Source organism: Schistocerca serialis, chromosome 4 (genome assembly GCF_023864345.2).
Source record: "Schistocerca serialis cubense isolate TAMUIC-IGC-003099 chromosome 4, iqSchSeri2.2, whole genome shotgun sequence".
In the NCBI taxonomy this organism is placed as follows: domain Eukaryota; kingdom Metazoa; phylum Arthropoda; class Insecta; order Orthoptera; family Acrididae; genus Schistocerca; species Schistocerca serialis.
This window is the reverse complement of record NC_064641.1, coordinates 963637285-963648914: the sequence shown is the minus strand read 5'-3', so window position 1 is coordinate 963648914 and position 11630 is coordinate 963637285.

The window sequence follows — 11630 nt, the reverse complement described above, 5'->3', positions numbered from 1 at the left end:
GTCCTTTCAATATACACTTAAGTTTTCCCCAAGAAATCTCACTATTATCAATTTCAGGTTTCTACCAGTTTTCTGTACCTAGAATTATGTGAGCTTCACTGCTTTTTATGACTGCTTCAAACTCTGGTACACTGTTATGAACACTTCATCAGTTTATAATTAGGATTTTAATACTCTTGGCTGTGGGAGGCATTTCTTTCAATCTTTCACTGATACTTCTGGGTTTCCTGCTGCTACTTTTATCTCTATTGGATGGAGACTCATGTAATCTAAAAAAGCTTTTTGTGCACCCCCACATGCAGGTACCTGAGTAGCAGCCTCTGATGTGTAGTGCACAACTGACTCATTTAGGGGGACCGTACAGTTCTAAAACCTATGGCACAAGTCGAGGAAGTCACAGCCTAGTTTGTCACAGAGCTTAGAAAGTCTCTGGTTCAGTCCTTCCACTCTACTCAGAACCAAAGGGTCACAATCCATTCTGGGGGGCAATGCTGCAAGTTTTGAGCCTCATTGAAACTCCGTGCACAAGGCTGGTCTTCTCAGCCTTCTCTGCCAGGCACGGGAATGACCCAAGTAAGAACTCTGAGCCCAGACAACACGTGTTATTTGTTCCAAAGTGTGCCACGATCTGCTGTCGATTGCGCCCTGCTCCCTCAGTGGCTGCTGGAATAGCGTCTTCAACATACTGAATGAGGCCCCCAGGCACACCCACTGAGTGCATGTGGTACCTTTACCTGTCCCTCGCGGCCATTTCCCCGGGAAAATACACAAAATGAGATTGCTATTAAAGCAACACAAAAACCTGTGGCAAAAATTACTAGTTTCCTAAAACATTTTGAGGTTATTTGGGAACTCAAATAGTGTTAGTTACTACTGATGGATGCAGATAATACATAGGGCTACTCCTCTTGAAGGGAAAACTATATGTAACACAATATGTTAGTTAAAAATACCTGCTATAGTAACTAAATCACAAATGCTAATTTACTACATATTGCTCATGGATTATGCAAAGGACAATGATAGCTTCTGAAAATTCTCAAAAGTGCACATTTATTTGTGTCGATAAGCAACAAAATTAAGGGGTGATGTATTTTTGGCTGAACTGTGAACTGGAAACACTGATTCTCTACGAAATAAATATCACATCCAAAACACTCGTAAGGGTAACTTATGAAAAAATAGTTTTCAAGAATCCAAAAATTCTCAAAAATAAACTGTTTCTCATGTAATTGTACAATAAAATTGGAGAACAGTTGTTTCCAGTGATGATAGACTGACTGACTTCTCAAAAACTTTAAAAGACCACAATTGAGTTTAACTCTATAACTGACAATAACAGTACTGGTGTATTGTGGCATTTGCGAATGTTCAAAATTTCACAATATATCACAGATGAAATGACAAAAACAACTAGACTTTGCATGATCTGGGTTCAAGGCAATGTCTACATCTACATCTACATCTACAATCGTACTCCGCAAGCCACCCAACGGTGTGTGGCGGACGGCACTTTACGTGCCACTGTCATTACCTCCCTTTTCTGTTCCAGCCACGTATAGTTCGCGGGAAGAACGACTGTCAGAAAGCCTCTGTGCATGCTCGAGTCTCTCTAATTTTACATTCGTGATCTCCTCGGGAGGTATAAGTAGGGGGAAGCAATATATTTGATACCTCATCCAGAAACGCACCCTCTCGAAACCTGGCGAGCAAGCTACACTGCGATGCAGAGCGCCGCTCTTACAGAGTCTGCCACTTGAGTTTGCTAAACATCTCTGTAACACTATCACGCTTACCAAATAACCCTGTGACAAAAAGCACTGCTCTTCTTTGGATCTTCTCTACCTCCTCCGTCAATCAGATCTGGTACGGATCCCACTCAAGTACAGGTCGTACAAGTGTTTTGTAAGCCACCTCCTTTGTTGATGGACTACATTTTCTAAGGACTCTCCCAATGAATCTCAACCTGGTACCCACCTTACCTACAATTAATTTTATATGATCATTCCACTTCAAATCGTTCCGCACGCATACTCCCAGATATTTTACAGAAGTAACTGCTACCAGTGTTCATTTCACTATCATATAATCATACAACAAAGGATCTTCCTTTCTATGTAATCGCAATACATTACATTTGTCCATCTTAAGGGTCAGTTGCCACTCCCTGCACCAAGTGCCTATCCACTGCAGATCTTCCTGCATTTCGCTACAATTTTCTAATGCTGCAACTTCTCTGTATACTACAGCATCATCCGCGAAAAGCCGCATGGAACTTCCGACACTATCTACTAGGTCATTTATATATATTGTGAAAAGCAATGGTCCAATAACACTCCCCTGTGGCACGCCAGAGGTTACTTTAACGTCTGTAGACGTCTCTCCGTTGATAACAACATGCTGTGTTCTGTTTGCTAAAAACAGCCACACAGCTGGTCTGTTATTCCGTAGGCTCTTACTTTGTTTATCAGGCGACAGTGCAGAACTATATCGAATGCCTTCCAGAAGTCAAGGAAAATAGCATCTACCTGGGAGCCTGTATCTAATATTTTCTTGGTCTCATGAACAAATGAAGCGAGTTGGGTCTCACACGATTGCTGTTTCTGGAATCCGTGTTGATTCCTACAGAGTAGATTCTGGGTTTCCAAAACCGACATGATACGCGAGCAAAAAACATGTTCTAAAATTCTACAACAGATCGGTGTCAGAGATACAGGTATATAGTTTTGCGCATCTGCTTGATGTCCCTTCTTGAAGACTGGGACTACCTGTGTTCTTTTCCAATCATTTGGAACCTTCCATTCCTCTTGAGACTTGCGGTACACGGCTGTTAGAAGGGGGGCAAGTTCTTTCGCATACTCTGTGTAGAGTCGAATTTGTATCACGTCAGGTCCAGTGGACTTTCCTCTGTTGAATGATTCCAGTTGCTTTTCTATTCCTTGGACACTTATTTCGAAGTCAGCCATTTTTTTGTTTGTGCGAGGATTTAGAGAAGGAACTGCAGTGCGGTCTTCCTCTGTGAAACAGCTATGGAAAAAGGTGTTTAGTATTTCAGCGTTACACGTGTCATCCTCTGTTTCAAAGCCATCATCATCCCGGAGTGTCTGGATATGCTGTTTCGAGCCACCTTACTGATTTGACGTAAGACAGAACTTCCTAGGATTATCTGCCAAGTCGGTACATAGAATTTTACTTTCGAATTCACTGAATGCTTCACACATAGGCCTCCTTACGCTAACTTTGACATCGTTTAGCTTCTGTTTGTCTGAGAGGTTTTGGCTGTGTTTAAACTTGCAGTGAAGCTCTCTTTGCTTTCGCAGTAGTTTCCCAACTTTGTTGTTGAACCGCTGTGGGTTTTTCCCATCACTTACAGTATTACTCAGCACATACCTGTCTAAAATGCATTTTACGATTGCCTCGAACTTTTTCCATAAACACTCAACATTGTCAGTGTCGGAACAGAAATTTTCATTTTGATCTGTTAGGTAGTCTGAAATCTGCCTTCTATTACTATTGCTAAACAGATAAACTTTCCTCCTTTATTTTATATTCCTATTAACTTCCATATTCAGGGATGCTGCAACGGCCTTATGATCATTGATTCCCTTTTCTGCGCTTACAGAGTCAAAAAGTTTGGGTCTGTTTGTTATCAGTAGGTCCAAGATGTTATCTCCACGAGTTGGTTCTCTGTTTAATTGCTCGAGGTAATTTTCGGATAGTGCACTAAGTATAATGTCACTCAATGCTCTGTCCCTACCACCTGTCCTAAACATCTGAGTGTCCCAGTCTATATCTGGTAAATTGAGGTGTATATGCCACATAAATTAATAAGTGATGGTGCTGATCCCACATGGTACACAAAACGGGTCAGATTGCTGTTGCAGAAGCAACGAAAAAAGCGTGCCAAATTTAAAAGAACGCAAAATCCCCAAAATTGGCAAAATTTTGCAGAAGTTCGAAATACAGCATGTACTTCAATGTGAGATACTTTTAATAATTTCCACAACAATACTCTGTCTCATAATCTGGCACAAAACCCAAAGAGATTCTGGTTGTACACAAAGCATACCAGTGGCAAGACGCACTGTGCGATAACAGTAGTCAAGTCAATTGATGACAGTGCCGCTAAAGCAGAGTTATTAAGCACAGTTTTCCAAAAGTCCTTCACCAAAGAGGATGAAGTAAATATTCCTTTATTCCAATCCACAACAATTGCCAAGATGAGAAACATAGAAGTAAATATACTTGGTCCAGCAAAGCAGCTTAAATCACTTAATAAAGGCAAGGGTGTAACAGTTTTACAGGGAAACACAGGCATTAATACAGTAAGGTGATTGTTAAGGATGTGGGTTGCAGTAGTTATTCAGGCATTAAGAGCTTATAACTACTACCACTGTTATACTTTAGTTAAAGATCATGCTGACCAGGGAACTCTCCATTGGACAACCTTCAGATTTAGTGTTAAGAGGGTCCAGTTCATTGCCCGTCAAAAACTGAACACAGATCGATGGTGATGTTGTTGGACTGCAACACGGGCGAACTGTGTTCAAATTTGTGTCTGTGTTACAGTTTAATGCAAGTTTGCAACAGTGAGGTGTATGGAAGGGACCTATAATGAAAGTTGATACTGCACAATTACTGTATTAGCAACCAAAAGGAAGTGGCTTTTGAATGGGGACCACAAACATTTGATGACAAGGCAACATCTCAACTGAATTCTCCACCAGAAAACACATCTGGTATGTTATAATGGGAACACAGGTGACATCTGTATATAAGAGGTGTAAAAGAGCGGACTCACAAAATTACAGACTAATATCCTTGACATCAGTTTGTTGCAGAATCCTTCAACATATTCACAATTTGAATATAATAAATTTTCTTGAGGGGAAAAGCTTCTGTCCACAAATCAAAACATTTTTAGAAAGCCTCACTCATGTGAAACTGGCTTGCCCTTTCCTCCCATATTATCCTGTGAATTATGGATGAAAGGCATAGGCAGATTCCATATTCCTACGTTTCCATAAAGCATATGACACAGTGCCACACTGCCAACTATTAATGAAGCTACAAGCATACAGAATAGGTTCTCACGTACCCGAGTGGCTCGGTGACTTCTTAAGTAACAGAACTCGGTATATTGTCTTCGACAGCATGTGATCGTCAGAGATGAGGGTATCTTCAGGAGTGTCTGAGAGGGGAGGGGATGTAATGGAACCACTGTTATTTTCTGTATACATAAATGATCTGGCAAATAAAGTAAGCAGCAGTCAGCAGCTGTTTGCTTATGATGATGTGGTGCACGGGAAGGTGTCCGTGTTGAGTGACTGTAGGCAGATACAAGATGGCTTCAAAAAAATTTCCAGTTGGTATGATGAATGGCAGGTAGCTAGAAATGTAGAAACATGTAAGTTACTGCTGATGAGTAAGAAAAACAAAGCCATAATGTTTGACTGCAGGATTAGTGGTGGGCTGCTTGACACAATTCATTGATTAAATATCTAGCTGTAATGTTGCAAAGCCATGTGATACAGAATGAGCACCTAAGGACTGTAGTAGGGAAGGCGAACGGTCAACTTTAGTTTATTAGGAGAAATTTAGGAAAGTGTGGTTCATCTCTAAATGAGACTGCACGTAGGACACTAGCACGACCTACTGTCGAGTACTGTTAGAATGCTCGGGATTTGCACCAGGTCAGGTGAAAGGCATTGAAACAGTTGAGAGGCGAGCCTTTAGATTTGTTACCGGTAGGTTCAAACAGAGTTGCAGATATTGTCAATACGCTTTCGGAACTAGGTTGGGAAAATGTGGAGAGAATATTATGATCTTTGTGAATTATGGATGAAAGGCATAGGCAGATTCCATATTCCTACGTTTCCATAAAGCATATGACACAGTGCCACACTGCCAACTATTAATGAAGCTACAAGCATACAGAATAGGTTCTCACGTACCCGAGTGGCTCGGTGACTTCTTAAGTAACAGAACTCGGTATATTGTCTTCGACAGCAAGTGATCGTCAGAGATGAGGGTATCTTCAGGAGTGTCTGGGAGGGGAGGGGATGTAATGGAACCACTGTTATTTTCTGTATACATAAATGACCTGGCAAATAAAGTAAGCAGCAGTCTGCAGCTGTTTGCTTATGATGATGTGGTGCACGGGAAGGTGTCCGTGTTGAGTGACTGTAGGAAGATACAAGATGGCTTCAAAAAAATTTCCAGTTGGTATGATGAATGGCAGGTAGCTAGAAATGTAGAAACATGTAAGTTACTGCTGATGAGTAAGAAAAACAAAGCCATAATGTTTTACTGCAGGATTAGTGGTGGGCTGCTTGACACAATTCATTGATTAAATATCTAGCTGTAATGTTGCAAAGCCATGTGATACAGAATGAGCGCCTAAGGACTGTAGTAGGGAAGGCGAACGGTCAACTTTAGTTTATTAGGAGAAATTTAGGAAAGTGTGGTTCATCTCTAAATGAGACTGCACGTAGGACACTAGCACGACCTACTGTCGAGTACTGTTAGAATGCTCGGGATTTGCACCAGGTCAGGTGAAAGGCATTGAAACAGTTGAGAGGCGAGCCTTTAGATTTGTTACCGGTAGGTTCAAACAGAGTTGCAGATATTGTCAATATGCTTTCGGAACTAGATTGGGAAAATGTGGAGAGAATATTATGATCTTTTCGATCAGCAATATTGAGAAAATTCAGGGAACTGGCATTTAAGGCTGACGACAGAGCAATTATACTGCCACCAACATATATTTTTCATAAGAAGAATGAAGATAAGACGAGAGAGATTGGACCTCCTACAGGGGCATATAGACTGTTGTTTTTTCCTCACTGTATTTGTGAGTGGAACAGAAAAGGAAATGATTATTAGTGGCACAGGGGAACCCTTCGCCATGTACCGTGCAGTGGTTTGCAGAGTATTTATATAGATACAGGTGGAGAAGAGGCTTGTACGTGATGGACTATGTTGAGACCTGTATCAGACCAGTCCTTGGACTGAAGATGACAACAACAGACACTCTGACATATCTACATTTGTTGTGTGCTTTGTTTCCCAGCTTCTGCTCTTCAAAATGTTGAATGTTAGTGGGTACACAGTCTCTTAATGAATTGGATATTACATTGTACTGTCTGATTTGCTTGTGAAGACCCTGTCTATCTTGTATTTCCTGTGATAAGTTTCTAAATGATTTATCACATTTTCCTTACACCACCATCTTTTCCTATTTCCCATCCTCTTAGGTTGTGAAACAGACTCTAAAACTACTGTGCAATGAAGAGCCAAAGAAACTGGTACACCTACCCAATGTCGTGTAGGGCCCCCGTGAACATGCAGAAGGGCCACAACATGATGTGACATGGACTAGACTAATGTGTAACTGACACCACGAATCCTGCAGGGCTGTCCACGAATCTGTAAGAGTGAGAGTGGGTGGAGATCTCTTCTGAACAGTGCGTTGCAATGCATCCCAAATATGTTCAATAATGTTTGTGTCTTGGGAGTTTGGTGTACAGTGGAAGTGTTTAAACTCAGAAGAGTGTTCCTGGAGCCGCTCTAGCAAATATGGATGTATGGGTTGTCACATTGTCCTGCTGGAATTGTCCAAGTCTGTCGGAATGCACAGTGGACACGAATGGATGCAGGTGATCAGACAGGATGCTTATGTGTGTGTCACCTATCAGTCGTTTCTAGACATGTTAGGATACTGTATTGCTCCAACTGCATGTGCCCCACACCATTACACCCTTCACCCTGCTGACATGCAGGATCTGTGGATTCATAAGGTTGTCTCCATACCTATACACCTGCTTTCACTCAATACAATTTGAAATGAGACTCGTCCGACCAGGCTACATGTGTTCCAGTCATCGACAGTCCGATGTCACTGTTGATGGACCCAGGCGAGGCACAGAGCTTTGTGTTGTGCAGTTGTCGAGGGTACACGATTGGGCCTTTGGCTCTAAATCCGATATCAATGATGATTCGTTGAATGGCTCGCACAGTGACACTAGTTAATGGCCTAACATTGAAATCTGCAGCAATTTGCAGAAGCGTTGTACTCTGTCATGTTGAATGATTCTATTCAGTCACTGTCGGTAGCTTTCTTGCAGAATCTTTTTCCATTTGATGTTTTACTGGATTTCTGATATTCACAGTACACTCATGAATCAGTGGTGCGGGAAAATCCCCACTTCGTTGCTACCTCGGAGATGCTGTGTCCCATCGCTCGTGTGCTGACTATAACAGCACATTCAAACTCGCTTAAATCTTGGTGACCTGCCATTGTAGCAGCAGTAACCAATTGAACAACTGTGCCAGACACTTGTTGTCTCAAATAGGTGTTGCCGACCACAGCACCATATTCTGCTTGTTTACATATCTCTGTATTTGAATACACATGCCTATACCACTTTCTTTGGTGCTTCTGTGTATGTTGTATGTAACTATTGAGGGTTTATATATATATATATCCCATGAGCACACTCATTTATTAGGTTTTTGCTGTAATTTGAACCCAAATTTATGACATCTGATTTTGTGTGAACTGGTATTTAAAACTAATTAAGATGAAAAATTGTTATTATCCCTTAAGAAATGTATATATTAAACATCATGTAGTGTGTCCACAATATATTTTAGGGAAAAAATTTTCTATTATTTTTCAAGGAATCTGTTTGTTACAAAGTGGTTTCCCACATCCGTTTAACACACTGTTTCTTCTTTGGCTATTTTCTGCTTCTACCCTCAAGACAAAAAAAAAAAAATTAATTAATAATGATATTCTTGATTAAACAGGCTGCTGAATGTTTGGAAGTCAAAGGCTTACCGGAGAACAAAAGGCTGCAAGAGGCATCCGCAGGTTCGGGGTCTGGCTCCACAGGTAATTCAGTCCTGGCAGCTATGGAAAGTGTACTGTAAAAGTTAAAATTTCGGTACTTCCACTACAGAATACTGTTTGTACCTTACAGTGGGCTCATTTCCTCTTGGCGTATTTTGTATTATGATGTTGATTAACTATAGCTTTTTCTATTTTTTTTAAAAAAATGCATTTAAACTTTTTTCTGAAGTATGGGATGTTAAGCTCCTACCAACCTTCCTTTCCCCTTTTTGTGAAATTTGATGGTAACCCCAGTGTTGTAAGAATGCAATGCTACCACCAATACAGTATTGCAACTGGTTATTTATTTTTAACCACACACTATTTTAATTGCAGATCCTTGAGTCTTAATAATTTTTCATGGCAGTTCATCTATTTTTATAAATGTTGCCTACAATGTCGTTGTCTTTGTCATACCTCTTTGAATACTCAACTGTAAATCAACACTCCTTTGTAAACGTGCTAATATAATAATTCAACTGTAAGGAATTTATTAGGTCAGTGACATTTAATGCAATTTTGTCATATGATGACATGATGGAGACTGTGGATGTTGTTTGAAGACAAATGTTGATGGTGTTAGGACAGCAACCAGCCACAAATTTACTTTCAGTTCCTTTATTCAAAGGGCACCGTAACTGGATTCGAATCATTGTGATTAATCCTCAGATCGTTTACACGCTTTCTTTACGACATGTTGTGTGTTTTTTACAGATTAATTTTCCTAAAATATAAATAATACATAATTATAAACACGCCACACACAGACAGTTGTGTTACAGATTTTATTGCATATGACTTACGTAAGTCACATGCACGTAAGTCACATGCAATGAAAATCGTAGACAAACACTGGAGGTCCCAGGCTCAGTCCCATAAAGGGGCAGAAATTTTTCCTTCTTTTGATCCCTCCAGGATAGTGCCAGGGCCACATAGCCTGCTGTCACGTAAGTATCTCCCCCTCCTAGAGCCACAGCAAAGAAATACTGTACTCTACCTGCAGCTAGACCAATAGCCCAGTCAAGAGCCTGCACCGCAAATGTTCCCTGTTTTTATCATAAATGCAGTGTTCACTGTGTATGCTAAAATAAATTTAAAAATCACACCTGAATTTGAGCTCATATTCTGATTACATCGCATGACGAACATCAGTCTGTCATATCTTGCTGGACTCGTAAAAATGTTTACTTTTATTTTATATATGAATGTGATACTTCAGTTGAAAAGAGAACAATATATGCAAGGGAAGGCAAGATTTTTCATGCATTTTTTGTGAGTGTCAGGTTTGAGGACTCATAGAAATCAGGCTGTAATTAGGAGAGAAAATTTTCCTGTTTGTAGTTTAAAGATACTCATTCTCTATTCACAGGTGAACTTTCATCACTTTCCATATAGCTATTTTGTAGTAATTGTGGTTGATGTAAATTACCAAAGTTTGCTAAATGCTGATGCATATCAGCAACACACAAAGTGTAAATGCAAGCTCTGTTGTCGCCTTTCACGGCTGTTATATTTTTTATGCCTATTAATCTACATAAAATGCTAGTATCACATCTTTAATTCTTGCTATGTTGCCAGACAGAACAGTATTTCCAATTCTTTGTTCATTGTTGCAATGTTTACATTGGGGCTTCCCATCAGAAGGGGAACAATCTTGCTCCCATTCGTTGTTGTGTACTTGTGTGAGGCAATCATCATAACATAGTTAGTTGCCTTGCACTCGTGTGAAAATGTGTATCTTTTACATAGTTGTGGAAAGTGTGTGATGATCTGTGTGCATACTTACTTAGAAGCATAAAAAGAACATGGCACGGGCAGTTCCACGTCACCGCCAGTGTGCAGAACTTGTGAATGTCATGGTGTTATGGAAGTCATCATCATCAGTTATCTGCTATATTAGCAGGTCCTTTGCCTCTCCATTTTCTGCGATCCATTGCTTCCTTCTTAAGGCTGCTGTATGTTGTACCGTCCATCATGTCATCCAGTATCTGGAATCTCTTCCTTCCTCGCTTTCTTTTCCCTTCTACATAACCTTCTAAAACTGTTTTTATCAGTCCGTCATTCTTTCTTAATATATGCCCAATCGAATTTCTTTTTCTTCTCTTTATTACATCTAGTAACTGCCTTTTCTCTCCCACTCTTCTCAGTACCTCTTCATTTTTTACTCTGTCCATCCAACTTATTCCTTCCATCTTCCGCCATGTCCAGATCTCAAAAGCCTCCAGCCTTTCTCTGTCTTTTTTCCTCATAGTCCATGTTTCAGCGCCATATAGAAGAACACTCCATACAAGACATTTTATGAGTCTCTTTCTGAGTTCTCTGTCCATACCGCTGCAGAAGATTCTCCTTTTCTTATAAAACACCTCTTTTGCCATTGCTATCCTTGTTTTAATTTCTGTGGTGCACTTCCAGTCGGTGTCTATCCTGCTTCCAAGATACTTAAAATTTTGCACCTGTTCTAGTTTTTCTCCATTCAGCACAATTTTTAGTTCCTTATTTCCTCCTATTGCCAATACTTTTGTTTTATTTGTGTTAATTTTCATTCCATATTTTTTTCCGTTAGTTGCAATGGTGTCCACCAAATCCTGTAATTCTTTTTCCCCTGTGGCTAGAAGGACCATGTCATCAGCAAATCTCAAGCACCCTACTCTTCTTCCTCCAATTTCTACTCCTTTGTCATCTAATGAGCATTGGTCATTCATGTTTTCCAAGTACAGGTTGAAAAGAGTAGGTGATA